The sequence below is a fragment of the Physeter macrocephalus genome, chromosome 20, assembly GCF_002837175.3.
Source record: "Physeter macrocephalus isolate SW-GA chromosome 20, ASM283717v5, whole genome shotgun sequence".
NCBI classification, from domain to species: domain Eukaryota; kingdom Metazoa; phylum Chordata; class Mammalia; order Artiodactyla; family Physeteridae; genus Physeter; species Physeter macrocephalus.
The window spans coordinates 97122951-97150272 of NC_041233.1; the positions used below are offsets into that span (position 1 = coordinate 97122951).

Consider the following 27322-nt stretch of genomic DNA (forward strand, 5'->3'; position numbering starts at 1 on the left):
GGCGAACAAAACGTGCTGTACCCATACAATGGAGGATAGTATTCAGCCTTAAAAAGGAATGAAATTCTGACACGTTACAACACGATTGAACCTTGAAAACATTATGGTAAGTGAAATAAGCCACAAAGGACAAATCTTGTATAATTCCAGTTATATGAGGTACCTAAAATAGGCAAGTTCATAGAAATAGAAAGTAGAATAAATGTTACTAGGGTTTGGGGTAATGGAGGAATGCAGAGTTAGTGTTTAATGGTCACAGAGCTTCTGTTTGGGATGATGCAAAAGTTCTGGAAATAGATAGTGGTGATAGTTCCACAACATTGTCAATGGACTTAATGCCACTTTATTATATACTTAAGCATGGTTAAAATGGTAAATTTTCTGTTTTATATATATATATATATATATATATTTCAGCACAACAAATAAGCTTACAAAATAGCTTTGTGCAAAATAACTCTAAGTTTAAAAAATATGCTTGGAGAAAAGACTGGAACAATTTGGTACATCAAAATGTTAAAATAATACTAATTTTCTCTGAAGGTCAAACTATAATGATTTTTATTATGCTCTTTACATTATTTTCCTCCTTGACCTCAATGAACCCCTCTGGCTTGGTGATCGCAATTTTTAAAATTATGAAATACATCGTGTATAAGAAAGAATATATTATATGTGTATAAGGTGTAAAGATTAATTTAAAAACATCACCAGGTTTTCACCTATAGCTATGATGGAATAGCAGGAACCAGACTACCTTAGACAAATAAAAACCTGGGGAGAAAATATATGGGGAAAAACCCAATCAAACTAGTTTTCAGGCACTGGACAACAGACAGTGCATGACAGAGATTGCTGAGAGAATGCAAAGTCCTAAAATTGCCCGCCTTATTACCTGGAGAAAATTTCCAGGCCACAGCATAGAGTTGGACACAGCCTGAGTTGAGGAGACAGAATTGAGAATTTGGGGAGACCAAGGCATCTGGAATGTTCAGAGGGGAGAGCTGAGTACTGTGAGATCGCTCTGAGATTGGCAGATGGTTCTTCTTTAGGTTTCTCCTGTTTGCTAACCATGGGGAAACACCACCTTAGGCTGGGGGCAGGATACGAGGGAGTTCTTTTTTTATTTCTTGCAGCTTCTCCGCAAATTTGAAATTGTTTCAAAACCGAAAGGGGTTTTTTTGTTTTTTTTTTTAAGTAAATTGATGGTAAATGGTATATCATGCTAACATTCAGCAAAAGAAAGCTGGAGTGTCTGTATTAATATCACACAAAGTAGACTTCAGGACAAAGAATATTACCAGAGATAAAGAGTCTATTTTTATAATAATAATAATGGGGTAGTTCAATAAGAGCACATAACTATCCTAATCATTTATGCACCTATAGATATTTAAGTGGTCCCAATATTCTTATAGCATGTTTCTAGAGGGTACAGATTTTTTTAGATGGCAAAATTCACATGAGCAAGAAAAGGCAACTTTATTTTTCTGTAGGTGAATTTTGTGTCTCACTTCTCTCCATTCTTTCAGATGTCAAGAGATAGTGCACTCAAGTCTGGATGTTTTTAGTCATTTGAGATTTAAACTGAGTCATTTTACAATTTCCCTTCACTCATCACCTCTACAGAGATGGTTCTAAGTTCTAGGGCGCTTGTGATATTGCCATAAGGTTGATGTGATAGTGGCAGCTTGACCTTTGTCATGGGTCCACCCAGGTCCCTGCTGAGGAGGACCATTGCCGAGCTGGTCTCGTTGTCAGCATCTATCTTCCTGGCATGCACTAAGCTGTCCATATCTTACCATGGTCTCTGATTGTTGGTCCACATGCTCTACACCCTCATGGTCATGACCACGGGCCATTGGTGCTGGAGAAAAATTGAAGGGTTACCTCTGACTCTCTCTGCCTAATCCTCCCCCATTGGCTTCCAAGGTTCCAGTAGAAAGTGGGACAAAAGACTTGTCTATTCTTAGATCCATATATATGTGTGTGTGTGTGTGTGTGTGTGTGTGTGTGTGTATGGGATTCTATTGTTGCTTGAGCATAAAAAAGCAACAGAGTGCAAGGACCAGTTAAGAGATAAACAGCATCTTATTACCTTATTGCCTCTCTAACTCTCTTGCCCTCTCCTAGGAAATCCTCATCTGGCCTCCCAGAGGACAAGGCAGTCCAATTCTTTATCTGTTGTCTTTTCACTCTATTGTTTATGACACAAATTTTATCATTCTTTCATGGTTTTGTTTTTGACACTGAAAAACCAAGCTTTTGGAACTAAAACCTCCTTTATCTCTCAAAATGCCTGTCATTTAAAATTTTGGGTTTCCAAATTGGGTCATTGATTTAGTTTCCTATGACTGCTATAACAAATGACCACATGCATAGTGGCTTAAAACAATACACATTTATTATCTTACAGTCCTAGAGATCAGAAGTCCACCACGGTCTCACGGGACTAAAGTCAAGGTGTTGGCAGGGCTGTGTTTCTTCTGGAGGTTCTAGGGGAGAATCCCTTTCCTGCCTTTTGCAGCTTCTGGAAGCCGCCCACACTCCTTGGCTTGTGGCCCCTTCCTCCATCTCCAAAGCCAGTGGCATGGAGCTGAGCCCTGCTCACACTGCCATCTCTCTGGTTCTCTCTTTTGCCTCCCTTTTCCACTTGTAGGGATCTTTGTGATTACATTGGGCCCACCAGGATAATCTCCTCATTCCAAGATCAACTCATCACACACTTAATTCCATCTGTAACTTTACTTCCCCTTTGCCGTGTAATCTAACATGTTCACAAATTCCGGGAATTGGGATGTGGACATCTCTGGGGGGGCATAATTCTGCCCACCACAGTCACGCCTAGCTTCAGCCAATTAGCACAATCCATTCCCCTTACTACAGTCATAGGCAAATAGCCTAATCCAGTCCAATCAGAGTGAAGGTCAACTCTAGCCGGAAATGCTGGGACAGAAGGACTCTCCTTCTTCTCTAGATCTGACCTGTCCAGTGCAGGAGCCACTAGGCACATGAGGCTATTGAGCCCTTGAAATGTGGCTACTGTGACTTAAGATGTTCTGCAAGCGTAAAACACACACTGAATTTTGAAGACTTAGTACAAAAAAAATGAATGCAAAATAGGTTATTAAGTCTTAAATGATTACACATTGAGATAATGTTATGAATATATTGGGTTAAGTAGAGTATGTTGCTTGAATTAACTTCATCTTTTTCTTCTCCTTTTTTTTTTAATTAAAAAAAATTATTTATTTATTTGGCTGCACCAGGTCTTAGTTGCGGCATGCATGCGGGATCTAGTTCCCTGACCAGAGATCAAACCCAGGCCCACTGCATTTGGGCCGCAGGGTCTTAACCGCTGGACCACCAGGGAAGTCCCACCCTTTTCCTCTTGCTTTTTAAAAATGTCACTACTAGAAAATTTTAAATCACACATAGGGCTTGCATTATATTTCTACTGGGCAGTGCTGTTCTAGATGGTGCAGCGAATAGGTATGAAGCCTGGAATCACTGTAGCAACTTGTGCCAGAAAGTGGGGAGTCAGCCTTGAATGAAGCTGAAACTGACGAAGGCAGAACAGAGAGGAAGAAATCAGCTCCTTGATAATATCATTGAGCCACTGGTTCAAATAACCTAGACGTTTCCAACCATAATCTTTCCAGTCTAACATCCTCCTAGACTTTGTGTCCCCTCTCTTCAGCCCTACAGGTCAACACTTCCCCAGGCTGCATCTCCTCCCTTTAGTCTCAAATAGAATGTCTAAATACATCTTTGAGCAATAACAAACTTTTTTTTTTAAGTAGTGCTTTCTAAAATGTTAAAAGTAGCACTCATTCATTGTAGAGAGTTTGGTCAACACAGTAAAGTAAGAAGACAACATCCCTGACCTTACCGCTCAGAGATTGCCTCTGCTAATGTTTATTCTTCCTAAGTCAAGCAAATGTTCAATTCTGGAACGTGTAACTCAAATGGTGTTTAAGTCAGAAAAGATAACAATCATGACATCATCCAGTGACCAGCATCCAGAATGTGTTTGCTTGCAAGGTGGAGCAGCAGAGAGGAGTGATTTCCCACTTCCTTCTTCTGGCACCTTCTCCTTTTCATGGTCCCTCTCTTCATCTCCAAGACTTCTGAGGATTGGGGGTCTCTCTCCTCAAACTATGTCATTGTCAACTCATCCTCATGGCACACAGCTGCCACCTCCTTGAAGATAAAGCTCTGAGGGTCCTCGGGGCTTCCCTGGTGGCGCAGTGGTTAAGAATCCGCCTGCCAATGCAGGGGACACGGGTTCGAGCCCTGGTCCGGGAAGATCCCACATGCCACGGAGCAACTAAACCCATGCGCCACAACGACTGAGCCTGCGTTCTAGAGCCCGAGAGCCACAACTACTGAGTCCGCGTGCCACAACTACCAAAGCCTGCGCGCCTAGAGGCCGTGCTCCGCAACAAGAGAATCCACTGCAATGAGAAGCCCGTGCACCGCAATGAAGAGTAGCCCCCGCTCACCGCAACTAGGGAAAGCCCGCGCACAGCAACGAAGACCCAGTGCAGCCAAAAATAAATAAATAAAAATACCCCCGCTCACCGCAACTAGGGAAAGCCCGCGCACAGCAACGAAGACCCAGTGCAGCCAAAAATAAATAAATAAATAAAAATAAAGTTCCCTTTAAAAAAAAAAAGAAGAAATCTGCTCCTTTCTTCTGATGAGACTATGGAGGAAGAAAAGCAGAAAGCTTTCTGAGTAGGGGTACATAGGAACAACTTGTGATGTGTTATGCAATGGAACCTCTAGCCGAGTGCCATGGAGACATCGTGCCTCTGGTGAGGGGATGCCAACACACTATTAGTTTGGAACCCCAAGTGTGACAGCAAGTTAGTTGTTCCCTCTGCTTATATCTGTGGTCCCGTTTCTACCTTCCAGCAACCAGGATGCCCAGAGAACTCTAGTCATTTCAATGAAAGCCTCAAGCTGCTTCATTCCTTTAGGGGTAGCGACTTTGGAAATCCAGTTTTTCGGTTGTTTCCCCTCTGCTTTTGAGATGACACGAGATGTAGATTTCCTTCCCAGCTGTAAAGCACATCTCTCCAAAAGATCCCTAACTGGTGTTCCTAACAGGAGGAGCTTTAGTATCTGGGAAGCTCCATGGGAGAATTATGAAATGGGATGTTAGGGAAGACCCTTGCTGTCAGACTGGAATTGCGGCGAAGGTTGAAAGCTGAGGGCACGAGGAGCTGATACTGAGAGAATTAGCCAACAACTGGGACCAGACAGAGTCCCCAGGAGTTTAGAAGAAGCGGCAGAACAGGCTCTACTACCTTCAACGTCCTGCTCCGAGAGGTTCTATCCGAGAAGACTGGGGAGGGGTCAGGGTTCAGATGAGTGATGATTCTCTCCCCACCCTCCAAGGGAAGGAGATGCTTGCGTTCTGGGAACCCAAGCAAAGAGAGGGTACCTCCTACAGCACCATTTACAGGCAGTGAGGATGCCTGTGAGAAGCCCTGCTCTGGGCATCTCATCTCCCTGCTGGATACCAGCTTAGATGGCAGACTTGCTGGCCACTTGTGTTCTGGTGTGAACAGCAACAAGAGAGTTGGAAAGAGATGGCTGGACTTGGGGGAGGTGTGGCAGCTGCAGGTGCACGCTGGGAGGTGGCACTGCTGCCATCCACAGAGCCATCCGTGTCGTGATATGGCAGCTTTGCAGTGTCAACCTGGCAGAGCTGAACTAGGTTTCCAGCAATTCCCTTTCTTACATATTTCTGGTGAGCGCTGGCCACAAGAGGCATTTGCAGAAGCCTTGGAAGATGGAGGTGGAGCGGTAGCCATGACTATTCTCAGAAGGTCCAGGTAGGTCAGGCCCTGTGACGACTCACACTGGTATTCGCGGATCCAATGGCTCTGTTACTGGTGTGGGAAGCAAACAGGCTGAAGCTCCAGCTCTGTGGGATCTCTTCCTCTGGCTCTTCCAGATTCTCTCCTGCAGACCACGGCGGCAACGGAGATGGTGAGGGGCTGACGTGGACTCCAGTGAGAGGCAGAGGTCGGCTGCCTCCCTGTCTCCCAGTTTGCGTCCATCTTACCTTCCCCATCCGCTACCCTGTGACTTTGGGCTTGGCCCCAAATCCAGGAGGAACAGCTGGACTGAGACTGTTTTACGAGCTCTCTCAGAGAGAAAATTTTGCAGAAAAATCGTGTCTGAATTGAGAAACAGAAAGAAGACTAAAGCACATGCTCAGAGAGAAGCAGACACAAGAGCTGGAGGGGAAAAGTCCTGCTGGCTTCTGGTCCTAGCCTGGTCCTAGCCTGGCTGCATTCCTATCCCTTGGTTCCTTGAGACAACCTATGATTTTCTTTATTCCTCCTGTTGGTTTATGCTAGCCCAGGTTCCTCTTTACTACCTGTTGCCAAGGAACTTCAGCTGATAAACCAGTAGGAAGATGTATCTTTTCTTGATAAAAACTAGTTAAAAACTGCTCACTGATTCTCTATTATTATGCTTCTTCATCCAAAACAGAAATTTTGGTTTTGAAAAATTGCCTAGCCCTGTTACAAAATGGACATTCTCAAACTGCTAATATGGTATTTGTCTGATAGCAAGAATAAAACTACTTCCTTAGCATCAGTCTTTCTATGGCAAACCTGAACATTCTCATACAAAAAGACAATGAGTCACCAATGGTCTCACACTGGGGCAGTGAGCTTGACATATAAAGGTAGGGTTCAAGTCCCTACCATTTCCTATCTGTGCACCCTTGGATAAATGTGTACACACTCTGGCCCTCAATTACTCCATCTGTTAAACAGAAACAATTCCTTCTATACAAAGTTGTTGTGATGTTTACATGAACTGCTCTATGCCAAAGCACTTTATAAATTATAAAGCTCTTTACCAATGTGAACTGTGAATACTGAATATTATGTCTGTGTTGAAATATAGAAGAAAACACACACAACAGAAGGAAGACAAAGGTAATACCGTCAGAGAAGGGGCTTCCAAGAGAACAGCGAAAAACTCACTGGAAAATTCTCTTTTCCCCCCAGTTATTCTAAAATAAGAGTGACTGAAATAACAGAAATGAACTCCTTCTTCACATTTACACTAAGGCAGAGAAGTCATGTCATTCCGTCCCACAAGGCAATCGTGTGGACATGGGCATGAACAGAAACTCTAGCACAGACTCAAAAACACGTTCCTGTGGTTAGCTCCTTGAGATGTGGCATGTCATCTAGATACACAAACACCTCTATGAATGTACATAACACCCTATATAGGGTATACACATATTTACACAGAGAGTGGGGCTTCCAGAGTAACAGCCTAACTGGAGCATCCAGTGGGAATTCAGACATGTTCAGGCATGAAAGAAGGGCCAGATGTGAGGCCACCCGGGATCTATTTACATGAGGGCCTGAGGTGATGCAAGCAAGCGACAGTGATGGGACATGCTGGGACAGAGAGCAGACCTCCCAAGGATCAGATCACCTGCCTTTGGGAAACAGAGAAATTTAAGGTGCTTTGCCATTTGGTAATGAAATGAAGGGCAGAAGATTTCAAAAAGGACATGTACCCAAACCTACAACAAACCAAAAATATACACATGTGTCCAGTGGTCATAGTCAAAGAGATCTGTTAAACCCTCCTTGCCCCAGACAAGTCTATTGGTCCTGGAACTTTAGGGTGCGAGGGAGAGCCAGTTCCCTGCAGCACGAATATGCTGCCTTGGTGTCACCCAGACACCTCAGGGTCCCTCTCTTGTGACCAAGGACTAAGAAGACGGCTACATCCCTAGAGTCTGGGTGGGTCAAGGAAGAGTGGAAGAAAATGCTGGTGGATGTCGTTGCCGTCCCCCCACTTCAATATGGTGCCTGATTATTAAAAGCAACGAAAACAAGAAAACAAGAGATGATTGGGAGCAGCACGTGTCACTGTGATGTGGCTCCACTGCCCTCTCTAGTTCACACGCATCTATCTCCTCGCGCTGTATATCTGGCCTGTGCCCTTGGCAACTTCCTCCCCATCCAAGGGTGAGGCTGCTTGCACCCTCTAAAAAAACCTCTGTGACTCAATTCAATGCAGAGATTTGCATTCACTGGGCCACAATGTCCTGATGTACCATGACCCCCTCACAGAGTGAAGCAGTCTTAACAGGACAGGTGCATTATCCTTTCCTGCCTGAGTCATGTCACCTCTCTGCTCAAAACACTCTGATGGCACCTGTAGAAAATGAAAACACTAATTTGAAAAGATATATGCACATCACTGTTCATTGCTGCATTATTTACAATAGCCAAGACGTGGAAGCAATGTAAATGTCCATCGACAGATGAATGGATAAAGAAGATGTGGTACATATATACAATGGAATATTACTCAGCCATAAAAAGGAACAAAATTGAGATCACTGTTCATTGCTGCATTATTTACAATAGCCAAGACGTGGAAGCAATGTAAATGTCCATCGACAGATGAATGGATAAAGAAGATGTGGTACATATATACAATGGAATACGACTCAGACATAGAAGAGAATGGCTGAGAAAGACAAATAGTGTATGATCTCACTTATATGTGGAATCTAAAAAACAAAACAAACAAATGAACAAAACAAAATGAAAACAGACTCACAGACACAGAGAACAAACGGGTGGTTGCCAGAGTGCGTGTGGGACTGGGTGAGATAAGTGAAAGGGATTAAGAATTACAAACCTCTGGTTATAAAATAAATAAGCCACAGGGATGTAAAAATATGCAGCATAAGGGATATGGTCAATAGTATTGTAATAACTTTATACGGGGATGGATGGTTACTAGACTTACCGTGGTGATCATTTCCTAAAGTATGCAAATGTCAGACCGCTACGTAGTACACCTGAAACTAACGTAATATTGTATGTTGACAATATTTCAATTAAAAAAAAAGAGTTACAGGGGTGGGTGGTAGTGACGGGTGCACAACAACACAAACGTATTTAATATCCCTGAACTGCACACTTTAAAATTATTAAGAAGGTAAATTTTATGTTATTGTATTTTACCACAATAAAAGAGAGAAAGAATTTTTCCTAAAAAAACTCATAAACCACTCTGATGGCTTTCTAGATCACTCAGAGGAGAGTCACTGCTGCCTTTCTGTCTTCACCTACTACTTTTTTGGTCTCTAGGAGGGGATCCAGTTTTTGAGGGGCCTGAAGCTTATATGATTTGGAGGACTTTTTAAGAGCTGTAATACAAAGTTATGCATGAACATGAATATTTCTTTACAATGAGAAAACAAATCACAATCGATTAAAAATCTTCCCAAGTCAATTTCCCCTTCCGGATCCCCAAAATATCAAATATCAAATGGCCGACACCATCCAACTTGGGAGGAAGTGTAATGGAAGGGAAACAGGGTAGAAGGAGATGGGAGTCCCAATCCATCTCAGCTGAATTATCTCAATTGCATAAATTACAAAGTGTGTGACAAGTGAACCCACTGCCAGGCTACTCTCAGGGCTTGGAGGGGACAACTGAGCCAGTGGGGGCCCTGATGCTCCACGGTGGCCCTAGCCCTGCCCATCTCCTATCCTGTCTTGCTCCGGCCATATGGGTCCCCTTTGTACGAACACAAGTCAGCCCCCTTCTCAAGCCTTTGCCTCTGCCGGTCTCTCAGCCTGGAACTCTATTCCCTCAGATACCTGTAGGGTTTCCTTCTGCATTTCCTTCAGGTCTCTGCTCAAATATCACTGTGTCGGAGAGCCTTTCGCAAGCATCCTGTACGAAAGATAACCTCTGCCACTTCTATCCCTCTCACCTGCTCTATTCCTCTCCCTGATATGATATCTACTTGTTTGCTATCTCCCCCACTAGATGTGACAGAAGAGACTGTTGCATTCACTGCCTTATCCCCAGTACCTATCACAGTGCCTGGCACATGGTTAAAGGTCAGGAAATACTTGTTGAACCAGTAAATATTTTAATAATTGTGGGTATTACATTGCAGATACTTGTTGACAGGCTCTACTAGGTGGTATGATTCTTGAGAATAGGGGACTTATTTATTCTTTTTTTAAAAAAGTGATTAATTAAAAAAAAATTTTATTGGAGTATAGTTGATTTACAATGTTGTGTTAGTTTCTGCTGTACAGCAAAGTGAATCAGTTACACACATACACATATCCACTCTTTTTTAGAGTCTATTCCCATATAAGTCATTACAGAGTATTGAGATGGTTTGATTTTTTTAATTATTTATTTATTTATTTATTTGGTTGTGCTGGGCCTTAGTTGCAGCTCTCAGGCTCCTTAGTTGTAGCAGGCGAACTCTTAGTTGCGGCATGCATGTGGGATCTAGTTCCCTGACCAGGGATTGAACCCTAGCCCCCTGCACTGGGAGCACAGAGTCTTAACCACTGGACCACCAGGGAAGTTCTGGGACTTACTTATTCTTTCACTTACTTTTTTCCACAAAAGTTTCTGAGCACCCCATGTGTACTAGTCTGCTATAGGACTGCTATAACAAAATACCATGGACAACAGAAATTGTGGCTTAAACAACAGAAATTTAATTTCTCACAGTTCTGGAGGCTAGAAGTTCAGGATAAATCAGCCGTCAGGGTTGGTTTCTGGTGAGAGCTCTTTCTGACTTGCACATGGCTACTTTCTCCCTGTGCCCTCATGTGGCCTTTCCTTTGTGTACACACATGGGAGAGATCTCTGTTTCCCAGGGTGTCTCTTACTCTTCTTACAAGGATACCAATCCCATTGGATCAGGGCCCCACCCTTATGACTTCATTTATGACTTCACCCTTAATTACCTTCCTAAAGGCCTTAGCTCCAAATATAGTCACATGGAAGATTAGGGCTTCAACATATGACTTTTTGGAGGGACGCAATTCAGCCCAGAACACCATGTTAGGCAGTAGAGATACAGCAACCACCAAAACAGTTCTGACCCCAACCTGCAGGGTGTCCGCAGCATTTACTACAAAGAGTAAAATTTGACAAAAATGTTCCTAGTCGGGGCGTTGCTGAAGGTAGTGTCAGAAAGCACTGTAGGGGGACTTTCCTGGTAGCACAGTGGTTTAGAATCCACCTGGCAATACAGGGGACACGGGTTCGAGCCCTGGTCCAGGAAGATACCACATGCCACGGAGCAACTAAGCCCGTGAGCCACAACCACTGAAGCCTGTGCACCCTAGAGCCCGCATGCCGCAACTACTGAGCCTGCATGCTGCAACTACTGAAACCCACGCTCCTAGAGCCCGTGCTCCACAACAAGAGAAACCACCGCAATTAGAAGCCTGCACACTGCAACAAAGAGTAGCCTCCGCTTGCCGCAACTAGAGAAAGCCCGCGCAGCAACAAAGACCCAATTCAGCCCAAGAAAGGAAGGAAGGAAGGGAGGGAGGGAGGGAGGGAGGGAAGAAGAGAGGGAGGGAGGGAGGGAGGATTGCAGGAAGCAGATGATACCAACAACAGCACCAATAACAATAGCTGATGTTTATTCTGTACATCCTATGGGCCGAGCAATGTTATAAACAAGAAACAACAGAGCGAGGTAGACACCACTATCCTTTGTCTACAGCAAAGGTGCAGAGAGGATACACACCTTGCCAAGTTCATACAACTAGTACTTGGCTGAGATGGGATTCAAACCCAGTCAGCCGGACTCCAGAGCCATGTTTTTAACAATTGTGCTATAGAAGCTTTGACAACCATCCTGCCTCCTTTACCATATAGATGAAAACCACATGGTTCTTTTTCCATCTCCAGCATCGGACATGTATCTCTGTTGGCTGAGTTGTGGCAATACCCCTACATGGTGCATAGTCTACAAGGTCAGATACGGCCCCTCCTGTACCATTTGGTTACTCATGATCTTTTTATTCATAATAACTGGTATTAGTTCAGTACTAACCAGTTTACAAAGCATTTTCATATGCCTTAGCTGACTTAATCTTCATAATAATACTAGTCGGTAGGTATTGTGACCCCATTTTATAGGAGAAGAAATTGAGAGTAAGAACGAGAGGATAATGATGCCAGAAAAAAAAAAGGTTTTTCCTTGAATGAGTGAGGGCTTTGGAACAGCCTCACTGGAATCCCTGGCCTTAGGCCTGGATTTCACTAGCTGTGAGGTCTTGAGCAAGTTGCTCTGTCAAGGGAGTGCTTTCCTAAGCCCAGTCTTCTTACCTTAAAGCAGGGTGTCTCAGCCTTGGCACCACTAACATCCGGGGGCTGTCCTGTGTGTTGTAGGATACACAGCAGCATATCCCTAGTCTCTACCCACTAGATGCTAGAGTGCCCTCCTCACCCCAGTTGTGACAACTCAGAATGCCTCTAAACATTGCCAAATGTCCCCTGAGGATAAAATTGCTCCTGGTTGAGAACCACCTTAGTGACAGGCCAGGGAGAGCCTAGAGTCATAGAAGCTCATCCCCTGAAACATGGCCATATGTAGAGAGGGGGCCCCCAGATCCCCCCGCAGCCCATCAAAGGCCGCCTTGATCTTCGAGGCAGGAATCCATCCTTTGTGCTCAATATATGTCTTATTAATGTGTAACTTTATAAATATTTATACCTGGTCTGCCACAGTCCCCTGCACCCCTTGCCAACAGCGAGGGGTCTGTCATGGCAGCTGGGAGGGAGGTGAGGGGCGTGACCAGGCGTGGAGTTCACAGAGCCAGCGATGGGCTGAAGGCCTGGTCAACTGGGGGCTCCAGGGAGAGCTGAATAGTTGAAGACCTGGGTTCTGGTCCTGGATTTGCCTCCAGTGTGGCCATCATGAAGTCCTAGTTTGGTCTTCTCTAACCTCGGGTCAGTGATACCTGTCTTACTTGCTCAGTTAAGATGAAGCATATGGAGGCTCTTTTAAACTAAGTGTGCTGTGTGTCAGCTCTCAGTATAAAGAACACCTGCTCTGGCCCCACAGGCCTCTGACTTTCGCCAGAAATTGCGCCACAGAGACATTCCTTTGTGTGAAGGCAAGTCCAGAACTAACCTGAAATCCATGCCAGCTTCCTGGAATTCTATCCCAGCCTCCCAGAATTCATGACCATTCAGCTCTGCCTTTACCGACTGCTGGTCTACCTTCCCAAAGTTTCCCAGGGAGAAAATCCACACGAGCTGCAGATCCTTCTAAAATAAGGTCAGGAAGATTTGGAACCAGGACTGGTTCCTGCCACCATAACCGGCCCAGGTGATCAGGAGACGGTGGGCAGCCCTTACTGGCTTTACTTAGGACAACTGGGGAAGCTAAAGAAGCAGCACTGTCTGTTTCTGAATGAGCGTGCGCGGCATGAACTTAAGAAATGGTTCTAAACACACTTCTAATGTCTCTATATTTCACATGGATGTTAAATTACCCCTTTAAATCTTTTCAGAATAGTCAATATGAATCTGCCCTTCCGTCCTTTCTTTGGAGATTCGTTCTTCTTTTCTTAGAAAACTCCACCAACACCACTTAAATATACCATTTGAAAACGGCTGGAGTGCTGCATTCAGTAAGCCGACTTACACTTACTTTTTTAAAGTTTATTTTTTTAAGTTAATTGTTGCTTCACCCTTGTCCTTCACTGGGCCTGGTATCACCAGAGTGCAAACGCTTCATGGTTCAATATCTCTAGAGACGAAATCTCCCAACTCTTGCATTTTTAAACAAATTTTCTTTGGGACAATTTACTGCCAACTGGAGAAGAAAATTTAAATTCTTGAAATCAATGCTGAAAGGAGTAGAACAAGCAAGAGGAGAGAATCTGTGCTGTGGGGTAGGACTCCTCCCTGGGGACTTTTGAAATTGTTGGTAAAAAACTATGGAAAACAATCAGCGAAGCAAAATGAAACTAACAAGCGGAATAGGCTGAAATGAATGAGAAATTTTCTAAGCGAAAAGTACGACAAAGCTATTTAAAAGCACAAATTGATTTTAAGATTAGTCTTTAATTTCTTGAATTTTGACCTATTTGTTTAACCAAAACGTCTGCTTCTATGAGCTCCTGCTTGTTATTCAGGTAACACACAGTTCATTGTTCATCACATTTAATGCTTCACTCCCTGGATCGCCATTGATTCTCTTCAGAGGCCCTGGCAAAGTGTGAAAGAGTCCATCTTTGGCCTCCCTGACCTCTGCTCCCTCATTCATTCATTCAACAAACATTTACTGAGAGTCTGCTGAGCTTCTCAAACCCTACACAAGGGAAAGTGGACCCAGACCAAGAAGAACTCATAATAAATGGGAAACAACAAATAGTACACAGGAAAGAGCTACAGTCGAGAATTACGTATGAAATACTGAGTGACCACAGTTGAGGAACCATAAAACTTCCATTGAGAGCATGGGATGGTTTGGCCATCAAGGTCACAAATGAACTATTTTAACATCTCCTCCACCCATATTATCTGACTCATTCATCTTCTCCATTACATGCAAACAAAAATAAAGCTTACTTTGCTTCCCATTGTAATAAAAGCATGGGTTGGAGTTCTCTCGTGAGTTATATGTGTTCTTGTACTCCAGGTCTTCCCAGGAGGAGCCTGTAATTGAGTGGAAGGTCACAGACTTTGGAATCAGAAATTAGGATTTCCCACCACTTAATTGCTATGGACCTTGGGCAAGTATAAGTTACTTGACCTCTCTGGACCTTAGATCCTCGTCTGTAAAAAGAGATGACAAGAACAACTCGGTGGCAGCCTGCTGTCTGTCAGGATAGCAATAATGTATATAAAATTACAGACAGTTACACTGACTGCTCCCAGTGATTCAAGCCCACTGGTATTCATGGCATTTATGTCCTTGGGTAGTCTCCTCCTAAACTGACTTTGGGCTTGTCCTTATGAATTGCTTGGCTCATGGGACCTGTGACACAGCAGAGGCTGGATAAGCATGCACACACTGGGGCTTACATTCTCAGAATCCAGATGCCAAGTAAAAAGAGAGGTCGCAGTTTCCCGTCTATCTCCGCCAAGTGAGACCTTCCAGCTCCAGGCAACCCACCTGCCGAATGCAGCTTCTTGATCAAGCCCAGGCAAGACCAGCAAAAGAACCACCCAGCCAAGCCACAAAATCATGAGAAGTAACAAATGTGTTTTTTTGTTTTGTTTGTCTTCTCTTTTTTTTTTGTGGGTTCTTTTTGTGCATTTTTTTTGTTTTCAAAAAATATTTATTTATTTATTTGGCTGCTCTGGGTCTTAGTTGCAGCATGCGGGATCTTTAGTTGTGGTATGAGTTGTGGCATGCATGTGGGATCTAGTTCTCTGACCAGGGATCGAACCTGGGGCCCCTGCATTGGAGCATGGAGTCTTAACCACTGGACCACCAGGGAAGTCCCTAAATGGTTTTGTTTTAAGCCACTAAGTTTTGGGATGGCTTGTTAAGCAGGAATACACAATGGATAAGTTAATTCCTACTACTACGATCTGTTTTTACTCAGAATACTTCTGATACCAAATATGTGAGGGTTTTCCCCACACCAACAAATTCTCCAACTCCCTGGACCCCAACTGCGTGTTTTATAATTTGATTCTGACACTAACTACCTCGATTTAGCACACACCTCGTGGGTTAAAGGCTCAGTCCCAAAGAATGCCCCCACTTCAGAGACCAACTGCAAGTCCAAGCCTCCCAAACTTCTGACCAACCATCTGTAAAGTTGGGGGGTGGGGTCCCACACCCCCTCCTCAGGCTCAATAATTTTCTAGAATGGCTCACAGAACTCAGGATACAACTCAGGAATAGCCAAATGAGAGATGCATTGGTAGCACACCCTCTTAGCATCTTGATGTGCTCACCAACCTGGAAGTTCTCCAAACCCTGTAGTTTAGGGGTTTTATGGAGGTTTCATTATATAGGCATGATTGATTAAATCATTTGCCCTTGGTGATTAACTCAGTCTCCCCAGAGGTCCAACCTTCTAACCACAAGATTTGTTCCTCTGCCATTTGGCTATCTAGGAATGAACAAGAGTTACCTCGTTAGCATAAACTCAGATTTGGTTCAAAGAGTCTTATTATGAATAACAAAAAACACTCCTCTCACCCTTATCACTCAGAAAATCTCAAGGAATGTGTTATTTAATTTCTTTCCATTTGTAAATGTTCCAAATTTCCTTCTGTTATTCATTTACAATTTCATTCCATTGTGGTCAGAGAACACAAAGGTATATAGGTACTTTTAACTGTGTTCTTTATTTGTGTAGATTGGAGTTACTGTCTAGAGTCCTTTTATTTCAACTTGAGAACCTCCTTGGGCATTTCTTGTAATACAGGTTTGCTAACAATTCTCTTACTTAAAAAAATCTGTGAATGTCTTCATTTCACCTTCATTTTAAAGTATAGCTTTGCTGAATATAGAATTCTGGGTTGACAGTCCTTTTTCTCCCCCAGGACTTTGAATATGTCACTCCACTGCCATCTGGTCTCCATGGTTTTTGATGAGAAATTGTCTGTTAATCTTACTGATGATTCTTTGTGATGAGCCACTTCTCTCTTGCTATGTTCAAGATTCTTTCTTTGTCTTTAGCTTTCAATAGTTGGATTATGTGTCTAGGTGTTGATCTCTTTGAGGTGTCCCACTTGGAGTTTGCTAAGGTTCTTGGATGTATAGACACCCAAGGGACAGTTTTTATTAACTGCTTTTCCTCCTGTGTATAGGCCATACTTTTCTGTTTCTTTCAAATCATGTAATTTTTTGTCAAAAACTGGACATTTTAAAGAATATAATTAGCAATGCTGGAAATCAGATTCTCCCCTCCAAGGTTTTTTAATTTTTTTTTTCCTCTCTCTTTCTGTTTTGCTATTTGTTTTCTTAGTGACTTTCCTGAACTAATTATGTAGAGTTTGTATTTTTTAGTCATGTGTGGCCACTGAATTCTTTGTTCATTTAGCTTAGTGGGCATTTAGCTTAGCTAGTGATTGGATAGATATTTTCTTAAAGTCCCTGAACCAGTACATCTCCCAGCTTCGCCAAGCATTTCTATGTGCATGTTGGGGCTCACAATCAATGCTCCAGCAGTTTACAACTCTGCCTCATTTCCTGCTTGCGCAGAGCCTCAGGTTCAGCCAGAGTGAGAGATTAGGGTCTTCTCAGCTGTCTCCTGGGCATGCGCACAGCCCTGCACATGCCTCTGGCCTTTTAGATTTTTATTAGTATGTCAGAGCTTTTAAAATCTTCTTATGGACATTTCATTTTACAGCTTTTCCTTTTAAGATTTGTCAGCCTTTTGTTTCTTCCAACTGTTATTGCCACTTCAAGCAGCTGTGATATTAAACAATTGCTGTTGATTGCTTTTTTGTTTTTTGGGGTTTCTTTTGGCTGCACTGGGTCTTCGTTGCTGTGCGCAGGTTTTCTCTAGTTGTGGCGAGTGGGGGCTACTCTTTGTTGCGGTGCACAGGCTTCTCATTGTGGTGGCTTCTCTTGTTGTGGAGCACGGGCTCTAGGCATGCAGGCTTCAGTAGTTGCGGCTCACTGGCTCTAGAGCGCAGGCTCAGTAGCTGTGGCGCACAGGCTTAGTTGCTCTGCAGCTTGTGGGGTCTTCCCGGACCAGGGCTTGAACCCGTGTCCCCTGCATTGGCAGGCGGATTCTTAACCACTGTGCCACCAGGGATGTCCCCTGCTGATTGTTTTTGACAAATGCCCCAGGAAAAATCTGTTCACATTGAGTGAGCTCTGAATTGGTGAACTAAAGACCAGCCCTGAATTTGGTGGTTTCCAGGGAGCTACCAGAGAAGTCAAATAAAGACAATTCTCTGGGAATGGGGATTTAAGAGCTCTCTAAACTCCTTGTGGCCCCTGCACTTGCTGTTATGCTGCTGGTTTTCACAACTACAAAGGTTACAAAGTTCTTAGTTTTCAAGACTATTACAAAGCTGGAAATAAGGAATGGAAATTGAGCAAGTTAAAAATGCCATAAAGTTCATTGCTCTTACCAATATTCAGTTGTTTTTCTTGAATAAATGCTCTTAGGATTGTTGCAAGATTTTATTTAATTTCCAAACTTGTGACAAAGTTGATTTTGAAAAAAATTTTTTAGTGTTCTTATTGCCTTTATGGAAGAGTGGATTTTCAAAGTCCCTACTCCACCATTCCAAAAGCTGACTGTAAGCTCCTTGACATAGGTCTTGGCAATGATTTTTTTAATCTGATGTCCAAAGCAAAAGAAACAAAAGCAAAAATAAGTGGGACTACACCAAACTAAAAATTTTCTGCACAGCAAAGGAAACCATCAACAAAATGAAAAGGCAACATACTGAATGAGAGAAAATGTTTGCAAATCATATATCTGATAAGGGGCTAACGTCTAAAATATATAAAGAATTCATAAAACTCAATAGCAAAAAATAAACAATCTGATTTAAAAATGAGCAGAAGACCTGAAAAGACATTTCTCCAAAAAATACATACAGATGGCCAACAGGAACATGAGAGATGCTCTACATCATTAATCATCAGGGAAACATAAATCAAAACCACATGAGATATCACCTCACACATTTTAGAATGGCTATTACCTAAAAGACTTGAAATAGCAATTGTTGGCTAGGATGTGGAGAAAAGGGAACCTTTGTGCACTGTTGGTGAGGATGTAAATTGGTGCAGCCACTATGAAAAGAATGTGGAGTTTCCTGAAAAAAATTAAAACTAGAACTACCATATAATCCAGCAATTCCACTTCTGAGTATGTGTCCAAAGAAAATGAAAACACTAACCCTTTCTTTCTCTTGCTTCCTTCCTTGCTTGCTTCCTTCCTTCCTTCCTTATTCAGCTTTGTTGAGATATAATTGGTATACAAAAAACTGAACATAATGTGTACAGTTTGGTGAGAGGATTCACTTTCACTGTGGCTCATACATTGAGCTAAGATGGTGCTGACTGGCAGCTGGGAGCCCCAATTCCTCTCTCTATGGACCTCTCCATGGGGATGCTTGAGCGTCCTGACAACATGGTGGTTGGATCTCCCAGAGATCCAGGAGACCAAAGTGGAATCTGCGATACCATTTATGATCTAGCCTTGAAAGCCACATGATGTCATTTTCACCATATTCCACTGGCCCCACAGGACGAGCTGTGATTCACTGTGGGAGGGGACCTCATAAGGGCATGAATACCAGGGGACTAGGATTCCTGGGAGATGGCTACCACATTGCCGGAATTGATGGGTTCAATTCCTGGTTCTACAATTGTGCCAGTGCCACATCACCTCTTAACTTCCTGAGTCTTGAGTGTTGCATCGGTATTTTTCAACAGTCACCCCTGGCTCCTCAGGGCTGTGCCTTCCTAAGTGTCTTCAAGAGTTCTGAGAACAGTGTTTATTATTAGCAAAGCACTGACCCCCGTCACTGAGCTAACTCCAAGGCTCATCTGCTTGCTTCTCTAGAGGTTTTTTAATAGACAGAAATGTGTTAATGGCCTAGTACATCATCTGTCTGCTACAGTTTTGACAGGCAACATGGAAATGTGATTTTTTTTAAAGAAAAAAATAATATTTTGATTTTATTCTTAAATAACCACAATTACTTGCTAATGGTATGTGTGTGTCTGTTGGGCACTGCACAGTCCCTCAAACCACGGAAACAAATTCAACACTTCCATCCATGTTTCCTGTTCCATGTTGACTTTTGCACAGTATTTTTTATTTTTAAAATTTTATTTATTTATTTATTTATTTTTGGCCACACCATGCAGCTTGCAAGATCTTAGTTCCCTGACCAGGGATTGAACCTGGGCCCACAGCAGTGAAAATGCCAAATCCTAACCACTGGACTGCCAGGGAATTCCTTTTATTTATTTTTAAAATATTTTTTTATTTATTTGGCTGTGCCGAGTCTTAGCTGCGGCATGTGGGATCTTCGCTGCGGCGTGTGGGATCTTTAGTTGAGGCATATGAACTCTTAGTTGTGGCATGTGGGATCTCGTTCCCGGACCAGGGATCAAACCCAGGCCCCCTGCATTGGGAGCTCGGAGTCTTAGCCACTGGACCACCAGGCAAGTCCCTCCCTTTATTTTTAAATAAAAGAAAAAACAGGTGAACGCCTTGTTTTCAATATTGTACCATTACTAACAATATCTCAAAGAATGTCTCGTACATATATTCTTATTCATGTGTGAGAGTAGAACTGCTGGCTCCCAGGGCATCTACATTGCCAATCTTAGCAGGTAACACTGAACTGTCCTCCATAGCCATTGTACTAATTTATGCCCCTAGCAGCACCAAAGAATTTCCCTTTTCTCCACATCCTTGATGAAATGAATATTATTAAACTTCTCCATTTCTGCTAATCTGATGGGTGTGAAACGCACCTCATTTTTTAAAAATTATGGCAAAATACACATTTAAAACTTTACCTGGATCTCGCTTTTAATTTAAATTTTAATAGAGATAATTATAGATTCATATAAATTTGTAAAAAATAATAGAGAGATCCCTTGTTCAACGAATTTTTATCTATGAATACAGCCATGTAACTACCACCCAAATCAATATATAGAATATTTCCAACAACCCAGAAGGCTCCCTTGTGTCCTTGCCCATCAATACTCCATCAAAGGCAAGTTATAGTGGTTTACATCTTGATTTCATGATAATAATATAGTGTATTCATTATAAAAAGGGGGAGTTGTATCCGGTGAGGTTGAGAACCATTGTGCCTAGAAGGACTTCCTATAGCTGGTGGGTTAGAGGTAGCGGGAGATGCCCCTCCCATCCTTTACTTATTCCCATTGTGTGTCCTAGACTGTTGTCTCTGGCACTGTGCCCAGTAAGCACCGTGTTAGCATGGAATGATGAAGCGTTTTTTGACAATAATTGATGACGGCCTTAGAACCCCACCCTATCCCCACCACGACCACAATGCTGTTCCGCATTCACGCAGCTTTTGTGTTTCTACTGGGAAAGGAGACAGAGGAGGAGCGTGGCGGCCTGAGGAGGCCATCTCTGAGCACCAAACAGCAGGCAGGCACCATGTGATGACCCAGAGTGACACACAGGCTGTCTGTGGCCCAGGACCAGCCAGCCTGTGTTCTCTGTATTGTGGTGCAGCAGTGGTTGGTCACTCTTGGTTACAGAGAGAAGAGGTAACTATGGTTACAGAGGGAAGACTTTCTGAGAGTGAAAATGCAGAATTATGCACAGGGAGTGCTGCTGGACACCTTGTGTTGATTTTCTCATTTAATCCTCACATCTATAAAGCAGGTGTTACTATTCCCTTTCTCTGGGTAAAAGAAGAGCAGTTACTCTGAAATCAGGCAGACAGGGATTTGCACCCTAGCTCTGCCAGTTAACCAACCGTGCCTGTGACCTCAGCCGAGCCAGCCACCTGCCCCGAGACACGGCTCATTCACAACTCACCGAGTCGTCTCCCATCTCAAACTGGATAACAAATGTGAGGGGTTCTTACTCCATGAAGTGAATATATGTCATGTTATGAATCATTTATAAATATCTAAAACACAGCTTGCTAGGGGCCTAGCAAGGGCGTTTGGGGTTCTAGACTCAATATGTGAGCGGAATCCCTGGATCCAGAAAGGAAAGAAAGCCTCCAGAGTTAGAAGCACCATGGGGCAAACCTGTCCTCTTCCTTGCCCTGCCCTTCCCCAACACAACCTAAACGGGAAAAGAAACACTCTCTGCCAAGCAGAACTGCCCCACCGGCAGCCCCACCTTGGTAGCCCATCGCCACTGGCTGATGAGAAAGGCGGCTGCTAATTAGCATAGTAACACTCCAGGCTTAGCTACACTTGGGGGGCCTGGTGCCCCCTTCCTCTGTGGATTCACCTGTCCAGCCCTGACCAGGTGTCCCTGACGGGCAGAGAGCATGTATGCAGTAGAAATATTTTCAGAGCCAAACAGGACGAAATGGTGAAATGAGCTTCCTCACGTCTGTCAATGACTCCCCTCCCCTCCCACTCTGCCTGTTCCCCCTGCTTGCTCTCTGGTGGCCCCGGGGCCCCCACGTCAGAGGACAATGTCCAAGCTCACTTTACATGAGAGGATTTTGGCCTCATCCCCTCAGGGACCTGCTCACTCTCCACTCGTTGGTTCATGTCACTCTTCCCTCTGTGCCCTCAGAGCCTTCTCTTAATTACAGTACATTCTTCTCTCCCATGACCTAAAGCAACTAGCCCTTACCCAGGGCCTCAAACTTTCACGTTAGCCCTTTGAGTTCACTGATAAAGGCACTCCCTCTGGGCACATGTAGCCCATTTGCTGTGGGACGTGCCTAGCGAACCATCAGCTGGATTTCAGCTTAAGCTCCTTCCCTTACTGGCATGTTTGGGCATTGCACAACTTTTACATCTGTATGGGGAAGCCCTGTCATCAGCTGCTGTGTTTTACTCATCTCTGCATTTCCCACTGCCTACCATCCTGCTTGATCTCAGTGAACATTTGTTGACTGAATACGTGCATAAATCGATGACCTACTGAGTAACGCTACTAGGCTTTGCCAGCCCACTCACTCTCTTACCCTCACAAGCATGGCTTTGAGCCCTCTCCACTCTCCTCAGATTTCTTCACTCAGGAGGTGATCTTGCTCCTACTATACAGAGAAATAGAAAGGGCTGAGACAGCAATTGCCCCCTCCCCTTCCTAACACCAAATGAAAGCCTGCCTTTTCTTCTCTGTGTTCTCTTGTTATGGCAGGGATGCCGTCCCTCCTACAAAAGCAAAGTCCTTCATTCCTGCCTTGAATCTTGGCCAAGAGTCCTTCGGAGGAACATAAAACTGTCCATTATCCCTTCTCTCTCCTGTTCTCAACCTCTGGCTTCTGGATCCTTCCCATTGATTCCATAACATACACAAGTCTTTTCCAACAAGAACAGAGCAACACACACACACACACACACACACACACACACACACACACACACACACACACACCCTGACCACATTATCTCTGCTCACTGTCTCGTGAGTGAGACAGTGAGGTCAAGTACTGTACACTGGCTGGCTGGAGCCCACCCACATACAGTGACAGAAAGTTTGGGACCTGACCTTGGCTCTTAGACTGGGAAGTACCCCCCAAGCATCTGCCCTGCCAGGTAAAATCCAAGTTCCCTAGTTTGGAGTGAGAAGTTTAGCGCAATCTGATTCTACTCTATCTTCCGGTTTCTCTCCTGTCTTCCCTCCCCGCACACATCCCCGCACCCAATAACCAACGGACAAATAGAGCTGGCCTTGTCACGACTACAGGCCTCTACAGATGCTAGTCACATTCTAGAATGTTCTTCCTCCTTTCCCACCTGACCAGCCTCAAGAAGCCGACTCAAATGTCACATTCTCATGAGTAGAAAATAAACTGGATTCTAAGTTGCATTTCACTGAGTTTTATCAACTCAGTTGTCACTGTGATAAGACTTTATCATCTCTGATGGGCAGTAATAGATAGGTCTCACAAATATGAAATGTGCATAGTAAAAAGTTAGGTTGTATGAAAAAAAGAGATGCTTTCTGACCAGACTGGTAGTTGCAACTTATTGCTAGCTGGGCACGCTGCTGCCTAGATAAAGACTACATTTCCCAGCCTTCCTTGCAGCTAGATGTGGCCACATGACTAGGTCCCCACCCTGGAATGTGAATCAAAGGGTAGGTGCAGCGTCTGTGTTTCCTGCTTAAAAGGAAATTGCCTGCCCTCCTCTTTTTCTCTTCCCCTTTCCCAGGCTGAAGCTTGGATATTGTCATGACCCAGCTTTGACAGTGCAACTAAGGACAGCGTCCTACGGATGGTGACGCACAACAAGATGGGAAGCAGCCAGATCCCCAACTGACCAGTCTGCACCACCCTGGTTTCTGGTGTGAGAAATAAATAAATTTAATTTTCTTTAAGCCATTGTGTGTGTGTACCTGAGTGTAGATAGATGTCTCTTTAACATAGCAGCTTAGCCCGAAACTGTTTTCCTAGGTGGGGTAGGCAGTGAGCTTCTCCAGAGCAGAGATGAAATCTGTTATCTTTTTATTTCCAGGCCCCAGCAAAGCACCTGATAAAAAAACAAGTGTTCAATAAGCCTTTCCTGATTGATTGAATGGGTGCCTGAATTGGTAAGAACTAAAGCCATAAAAAGTGAATTGGATTAAATCTGAAGGGCCTGGGATGTCCTGGATAGGAACTTGGACTTTTACACTGCCCGCATTAAGGTTCCATGGAAAGTTTTCAAGTAGAGAGAAAGAACTTTGCGTTTTCTGGCTGCTCAGAATCGTGTTAGCTGGCGACACCTGCTGGCCATGCGGAACACTGCAGCCTAGCGCAGGCTGTGACTCCAGGGAGGAAGAGATGAAGCAGTTGTTAAATACTGAAAGTTACAAGTTAGAGGGCTTACACCTTGTGATAAATAACCTTTTGGAACTACTCCGGACCAGTCGGTGTGATGGGTGCTGTCGTGGGGATGGAGCAAACTTTAGACATGGTTCCTGGTGTGGAAATTTTAGGTTTCTTTTTTTTAGCGTTTCTGTCCCTTGCTCTTAAGTTTATAAAAAATGCCTCTTCAACAGCTGGCCCAGCTGACACAACAGCTGGCCCAGACAGAGCAACACCTGAACAGTCTGATGGCCCGGCTGGACCCCCTTTTTGAGCGTGTGACTACCCTGGCTGGAGCCCAGCAGGAGTTTCTGCACATGAAGCTACAGAGCATCCAACAGCTGCTACAAGAGAGCAAGACAAAACAAGGGTGTGGAAGTTCCGGAACCAGAGGCCAGCATACCCTTTCCTAAGGTCTTATGTATAGAGGAGGGCAAGGAAGAGGCTGGTGACAGACCCCAGAGGAGCCCCTAACCTGGAGCACAGGGACAAGGAACCTAGCAACACCCAGGGAAATGGCGCGGGGGCTAAGGAGCAAATGCAGGAAGGCGGCAGCAAAGGTCCTGTCACGGCCCCCAACTGGGAAGGAGGGACAACAGCTGACGGTTTAGTAAAACAATCTGTTCTTATGAAGGGAAAAAAAAAAAGCCTCTTGCACCCTCTCCTTCCTTCTGTAATTCTTTCTTGTCCATTTGCATCGACTTACGCTTTTCTCATTTCTACCAAAGGAGTAAGTTATTTGAGCCAACTTGTGATTTTGATTAAAAAAATAAAATAAAATAAAGAGCCAGAACCAAACTAAAAACCGCACACTGTGTGCACCGCAACGAAGAGCAGCCCTGCTCAGCGCAACTAGAGGAAGCCCGCGCGCAGCAGCGGAGACCCAACGCAGCCAAAACAAACAAACAAGCAAGCAAACAAGACCCCCCACTGTCGTAAGAAATGAGCCATTTTCTCGGATGAGACGGTACACCGAGGTCTTTGGCTGGACCCGCTGGGGAGACTTTTCTCCGCTCTCAGTGTTGAGAGAAGATGTTCTATTCCTAAAAACCAGTCTGATTGCACCTAAAGACGCTGTGCAGCGCCTGCAATGATCCTTTGCCCTTTAACTTTGGCCTCCGGAAAGAGACTTAGAGAAACTTTCTGGCCCCCTTTTAGCAACTGGATAAGACTGTGCTTTTCTCTGTGCCAATATCATACCTGAGTTTTAAAAATCTTTTTTACGTTTTTGTAAGCCACTACAGATCTCTAACACAACGTATGACTAACCATCGGAATGACTGGCCCAGATAAAAAGCGTCTAGGAAACCACAGGACCGGAGATGTGAAGGAGGAGGGCCTTAGGAGAGGGTCTGTACCTGGAGGAGGGGCGAGGGGAGGAGGGCGAGGTTAAGCCTCGAAGGGAAGACAGTACATGGTAGGCTCCTCCCCATTCCTAGCAATTCTCTCACCCTTTGCTTATAACTCTTGTCCTGGCTACTGCAGACGACAAAAGAGCCGGTTTCCGAGATGATTTTTACAATACTTGATGAACTAGTAACTAGCCACTCCCATCCTCCGCCCGAGTGGGCAGGTCTAAACGGGGCACCTGCGTCCTCCTCCACAGGTTGCCATCCGGACGCCCAGCACTACTGGAAGCAAGAGGGTGGCCTTCCCTGAGCGGACTGTGCAGAGCTGCTTTTTGTGGGTTGTTTGGTTTTTTTTTGCGTCGGGGGAACTCCTGTAGGAGTTAAGTGAATTAAGTTACAAATAGCAGGCGGCTCCAGCAGAAAGGGGCCTTAGTTTTCTGCCAAAGTGTTGCAATCTGTTTTGATGGCCGTGCATCTCTGTGCACGGAAAAGGTGCTTTTCCTTGCTTCCAGCTGCTAGACAAAGGAGGGGAAGGAGCTGTCGGCCCTATTCCCGAGGCCAGGCTTTCAGACCTGGGCGGGGAGCAAGGCCAGGATAAGTCCTCCAGGTCCGTGTCCCGCTCCTTTTGCGTCCTCCCCGACTGTTCCTGGGCTGGGCTCGCTGGGGTCCGAGGCCGCTCCACCGGATCGGCCAGGCCTTCAGCTCATCACTGGCTCTGTGACCCCAACACCGGGCCACATCCCTCACCTCCCTCCCCACCGCGGCGAGAGGCTCCCCACTTCAGGCTGGCAACCCCCTGATGCAGAAGACTGGGGGAACCGACTCTAAAGATTCAGAGTGACCGGTAATGAGAACGATCGACTTCTGTCTAGAGCAAAGTGTCTGTCTCTTCCCTGAGGCCCAGTGAGCAGTGCAGCTGGCGGGGATAGCTGGGGGCTTGGGGTCGGGGAGGAGGCCCCTTGAGCCTTCCGAGGGCTCAGAGCAATGAGGCTGCAGAGCTGAGAGGGCTGTGGATTTGCATTTGAAGCTAGCATTGCCCCGGGTGGGCCTCCATAGCCCCTAGCTATCTCACCCTGATGGATACTCAGCGGGTCGGGAAGGTGTAGCAGAGAATCAGGCCTGAGCGGGAGGCTTCTGGGTCTGGGCCTGGCGAGCAACCACCACTCGTCTCCTGAAGTCCTTACCCACGTTAACTCCGAGGTGATAAACGTGTATTGTGGTGTTAAGACAGTTTCGAAGTTACACAGCAATCCGTGACCAACACGTAAAATGATGCTGGGACCTTCAGAGCACACGAAGGTGCCTCTCGGCAGGCGTGGCCCCCCTTCCTGCGGCGAACCCCGGGAACTTTCTCTCCTGCCCACAGACCTCCCTCTCCCTCCGCGTTTTCATCCACTGCAGCCCAGGGAGAGACTGAGATATATTTCCTCCTGCCATTCCGACCCCCTAGTTGTAGGAAAAGCCATCAAGCTCCTTCAAGACTCTGCGCTCGGGCTTCCCTAGTGGTGCAGTGGTTGTGCGTCCGCCTGCCGATGTAGGGGAACCGGGTTCGCGCCCCGGTCCGGGAGGATCCCACATGCCGCGGAGCGGCTGGGCCCGTGAGCCATGGCCGCCGGGCCTGCGCGTCTGGAGCCTGTGCTCCGCAACGGGAGAGGCCACAACAGTGAGAGGCCCGCGTACCGCAAAAAAAAAAAAAAAAAAAAGAC

The 27322-nt window shown here is 44.9% G+C and overlaps 1 long non-coding RNA gene across 1 annotated transcript; it reads left to right on the plus strand.

Moving 5' to 3' along the window:
• Nucleotides 1–14889: 14889 nt before the first annotated feature.
• On the plus strand, nucleotides 14890–25639 carry LOC102988096 (uncharacterized). The gene is made up of 3 exons (XR_448442.3): nucleotides 14890–15053; nucleotides 23633–23765; nucleotides 23936–25639. It is a non-coding gene; the product is annotated as an uncharacterized lncRNA (long non-coding RNA).
• The last annotated feature ends 1683 nt before the right edge of the window (nucleotides 25640–27322 follow it).